Genomic DNA, 5,450 nt, shown 5'->3' with positions numbered 1-5,450 from the left:
ATAGGAGTAGAATCTTACTTGCTAATTGCTATTTGTCGAGTACGGTGTATAGGCATATTGACGAGTATCTATACACTGGTATCGAGCATGACCGTGAGTCCTGAATTGCTATATTATCGAATTCTTAATTGTTGTTTATGAGGACTTGGTTGGAAATCCTTAACACTCAGCCAGTAATTGTTGAGACTGAGTATTGATTTAATTGTGTTAAGTAGAAATTAAGTAAGTTTGGTTATAGCTGGATCTCCCTTGCCGGGATAGTTTATTACATTATCTTGTTCCCTTGCCGGGATAGTTCATTATATTATCTTGTTCCCTTGCCGGGATAGTTTATTATAACATCTTTCTCCCTTGCCGGGATTATTGTGTATTGTGTTGAAAGAAATGGGATCGTGTGGCACGCCGACCACGAGATATTATGAAATGGGAGCGAGTTGTACTCCTACCACGTGATATTATGAAATGGGAGCGAGTGGTATGCCTACCACGTGATACTATGAAATGGGAGCGAGTGGTACGCCTACCACGTGATATTATGAAATGGGAGCGAGTGGTACGCCTACCACGTGATACTATGAAATGGGAACGAGTGGTACGCCTACCACGTGATATTATGAGAAATGGGATCGAGTTGCACGCCTGCAACGGGAGGAAATTGAAACAAGTGAAAGTGGTTTGTTTTCCCTTATTCTGTGTTAGAAGAAATCAGATGTAGTTTCTTCTGTTATTCCTGATATTACGTTTTATCTGCTACCCCATAAGCATGTTCCCCTCCCAGTTTTAATTGTTTACTTTCCACTATTATTTTGTTGTACTTGTATATATATCTGCACAGGTTTATCTGGTAGTCTGGTCTAGCCTCGTCACTACTTCGCCGGGGTTAGGCCAGGCACTTACCAGCACATGGGGTCGGTTGTGCTGATGCTACACTCTGTGCATCTTTTTGCACAGATCCAGGTGTTGGAGCAGCATTTGAGTAGCAGTAGCATTCTGGGAGCGAGCTTTCAGTCCAGGGACATTCGAGGTAGCCCTGCTGAAGTCCGCGGGCCCGGGGTCCCTTTCTATTTTATTCAGTTTGTTATCATTTGTACCGAAGCATACAGTTCTATGTTTCATTCAAACCTTGTATTTAGTATTCTCTAGTCGTTCGTGAGTATTGTGACACCAGTCTTGGGTAGAGGATTTTGTTAAACTTTCGCATTTCTTTCGGTTAATTATATTTGAGACTTCCACTTTATCATATTATGTTTTGTTTTCATTAAATGGACGATAATTGCTAAAAGAAGTAAATTTAGTTGGCTTGCCTAGCTCCTATTAGTAGGCGCCATCACGACTCCCGAGGGTGGGAAATCCGGGTCGTGACAAGTTGGTATCAGAGCACTAGGTTACATAGGTCTCACAACTCACGGACATACTCGGTAGAGTCTGAGGGATCGGTACGGAGACGTCTGTATTTATCCCCTAGAGGCTACAGAGTTAGGAAAGTTTCACATTTGTTCTTTCTTGTCGTGCGGTTCTATTTCTCAAGTACCGTTTGAATTTCTACTCTGTTCTTTCGCAGATGGCGAGAACACGTGCTTCCTCTTCTACCGCGCAGCAGCCCGCGCCCCGAGCAGCAGCCCCAGAAGTGGAGCCTCAGATTGGTTATGACGAGGAGATCCCAGCTCCAGCAGCTCTGGTGGGCCCAGCTCAGGTCCCAGAGGGGTTCATAGCCATCCCAGTTCTTCAGGACGCTTTGGTCAGGTTGGTAGGCTTTGTGGAGGGCGTCATTCGAGCGGATTTGCTTCCAGGAGTTCAGCCAGCGGTGGCAGGTCAGTCGGGTACAGTGGCTCAGGCCAGGAGTGAGATCACTTTTCAGGAGGCGGTCGATGTGGGCCGTAGGGTTGAGAGGGTTTTGCCACAGGGAGGTGGTCATGGGTCGGATAAGAGGCCACGTCGTGCAGGCAGATTCAGTGGTACCTCGTCTGGAGGTAGAGGTTCTTATGGTAGAGGCCATCCTCCCAGGCCCTTTCAGTCAGCTCTCCAGGTCGCTCATGGTATTTCAGGTGGTCATTCAGGTCGACAGGGTCAGCCTCAGTTTCCTCAGCTGCAGCGTTCGTGTAGATGTTATGAGTGTGGTGAGTATGGTCAAAACAGGAGGGTTTGCCCGAGGTTGAGGGGTGCCCAGCCGCAGTAGACGAGGTCTTGCCATGCTTGTGGTGATCCGAGGCACATTGTCAGATTTTGCCCTCGAGCTTTGAGCAGCTCTCAGTATCAGAGTTCTCGTACTAGGATTCGGGCACCAGAGGTTCCTCAGCCTGCCCAGCCAGTTATAGGTGGAGGTAGAGGTCATAGAGGTGGAGTTCAGGTCGCCAGAGGTAGAGGCCAGCCAGCAGCCAGGCCAGAGGCTGAGTCTTCAGATGCAGACATTACAGGTACTATTCTGATTTGTGATAGAGATGCCTCAGTGCTATTTGACCCTGGGTCTACGTATTCGTATGTGTTGTCTTATTTTGCACCCTACCAGGTTATGCCTAGTGATGCTTTGGGTATTCTTGTTTATGTATCTACACCGGTGGGTGATTCTATAGTGGTCGACCGAGTTTATCATTCCTGTATGGTAGTGTTTGAGGGTCTTGAGACCCGTATTGATTTATTGCTCTTATTCATGGTGGATTTCGACGTTATATTAGGGATGGATTGGTTGTCCCCGTATCATGCTATCTTAGATTGTCACGCAAAGACCGTGGCCTTGGCTTTGCCAGATTTGCCCCGTTTGGAGTGGAAAGGGACCCCAGGGCATACCACCCGCATAGTTATTTCATATGTGAAGGCTCGACGAATGGTCGAGAAGGGGGTGTTTAGCTTATCTGGCGTATGTTCGCGATTCCAGCGCAGAGGTCCCTTCTATTGATTCTGTTCCTATTGCTCGGGAGTTCCCCGAGGTTTTCCCTTCAGACCTGCCGGGTATGCCACCCGACAGGGATATCGATTTTTGTATTGATCTGGCTTCGGGCACGCAGCCCATTTCCATCCCGCCGTATCGCATGGCCCCGCCAGAGTTGAAAGAGTTAAAGGATCAGTTGCAGGATTTGCTTGAGAAGGGTTTCATTAGACCCAGCGTTTTGCCTTGGGTTGCGCCAGTGTTATTTGTCAAGGAGAAGGACGGATCAATGAAGACGTGCATAGATTACCGGCAGTTGAACAAGGTAACGATTAAGAACAAGTATCCACTGCCGAGGATTGATGATTTGTTCGACCAGCTTCAGGGTGCGAAGGTGTTTTCAAAGATAGACTTGAGATCTGGCTACCATCAGTTGAGGATTAGGGCATCCGATGTCCCTAAGACAGCATTCCGCACTCGGTACGGGCATTATGAGTTCCTGGTCATGTCATTCGGGTTGACCAATGCCTCAGCAGCATTTATGGATGATATTCTGATATACTCCCGCAGTCAGGAGGAGCACGAGCAGCACCTCAGAGTGGTTCTTCAGACTCTGAAGGATAGTCAAATATATGCTAAGTTCTCGAAGTGTGAGTTCTGGTTGAGCTCGGTTGCATTTTTGGGTCACGTTGTATCAGCACAGGGTATTCAGGTGGACCCGAAGAAGATAGAGGCAGTCAAGAACTGGCCTCGACCAGCATCAGCTACAGAGATTCGGAGTTTCTTGGGGTTAGCAGGCTACTATCGTCGGTTCGTGGAGGGGTTTTCATCTATTGCAGCCCCGATGACCAGATTGACCCAGAAGGGTGCCCAATTCAGATGGTTAGATGAGTGTGAGGTGAGCTTCCAGAAGCTCAAGGCAGCTCTGACTACGGCACCGGTATTGGTTTTGCCCACAGGTTCAGGGCCTTATACAGTCTATTGTGATGCTTCCCGTATTGGGCTTGGTGCAGTATTGATGCAGGATGGCAGAGTTATTGCCTATGCTTCGAGGCGGTTGAAGATCCACGAGAAGAATTATCCGGTTCATGATCTAGAGTTGGCAGCCATTGTTCATGCTTTGAAGACTTGGAGGCATTACCTATATGGTGTGACGTGTGAGGTGTACACTGATCACAAGAGTCTTCAGTACTTGTTCAAGCAAAAGGAGTTGAATTTGAGGCAGAGGAGGTGGTTGGAGTTGTTGAAAGATTATGATGTTACTATCTTGTACCACCCGGGGAAGGCCAATATGGTGGCCGATGCATTGAGTAGGAAGTCCCCCAGCATGGGTAGTCTTGCTTATATTTCGGCCAGCCAGAGGCCGCTTGCTTTGGATGTTCAGGCTTTGGCCAATCGATTTGTGAGGTTGGATATCTCTGAGCCTAGGCGAGTGTTAGCTTGCACGGTTGCTCGTTCTTCATTATTGGAGCGTATCCGTGATCGACAGTTTGATGATCCCCATTTGTGTGTCCTGAGAGACACGGTGCAGCGTGGAGTTGCCAAGAAGGTGACCTTAGATGATGATGGTGTCTTGAGACTGCAGGGGTGAGTTTGTGTGCCCAATGTTGATGGGATTCGAGAGTTGATCTTAGCGGAGGCCCACAGTTCCCGGTATTCTATTCACCCGGGCGCCGCGAAGATGTATCAGGACTTGCGGCAGCATTATTGGTGGCGTAGGATGAAGAAGGATATTGTTGCATATGTGGCTCGTTGTTTGAACTGTCAGCAGGTTAAGTACGAGCATCGGAGGCCTGGTGGACTGTTTCAGAGGATTGAGCTTCCCGAGTGGAAGTGGGAGAGGGTTACCATGGATTTTGTTACTGGACTCCCGTTGACCCGGAAGAAGTTTGATGCGATTTGGGTCGTTGTTGATAGGCTGACCAAGTCAGCGCATTTTGTTCCTGTGGCAGTCTCCTATTCATCCGTGAGGTTAGCTGAGATCTATATCCGGGAGATTGTTCGCCTTCATGGTATGCCGGTATCCATTATTTCGGATCGGGGTACGCAGTTTACCTCGCGTTTTTGGGGTGAAGTTCAGCGAGAGTTGGGCACACGGGTTGAGTTGAGCACAGCGTTTCATCCTCAGACGGACAGTCAGTCCGAGCGGACTATTCAGATTTTGGAGGATATGCTCCGGGCTTGTGTTATCGACTTTGGAGGTTCGTGGGATCAGTTTTTGCCTTTAGCAGAGTTCGCCTACAACAACAGCTACCAGTCCAGCATTCAGATGGCTCCGTATGAGGCGTTGTATGGTAGGCGATGTCGGTCTCCAGTTGGATGGTTTGAGCAGGGAGAGGCTCGGTTATTGGGTACAGATTTAGTTCAGGAGGACTTGGACAAGGTCAAGACCATTCAGGACAGGCTTCGTTCGGCTCAGTCGCGGCAAAAGAGTTATGCAGATCGTAAGGCTCGAGATGTAGCTTTCATGGTTGGTGAGCGGGTATTGCTCCGAGTGTCGCCTATGAAGGGCGTGATGAGATTTGGGAAGAAGGGCAAGCTTAGCCCTAGGTTCATTGGCCCATTTGAGATTCTCGACCGTGTGGGA

This window comes from Nicotiana attenuata, chromosome 3, assembly GCF_001879085.1.
Source record: "Nicotiana attenuata strain UT chromosome 3, NIATTr2, whole genome shotgun sequence".
Classification (NCBI taxonomy): domain Eukaryota; kingdom Viridiplantae; phylum Streptophyta; class Magnoliopsida; order Solanales; family Solanaceae; genus Nicotiana; species Nicotiana attenuata.
The sequence above is the reverse complement of the archived record's forward strand: the minus strand, read 5'-3'. Positions refer to the sequence as shown.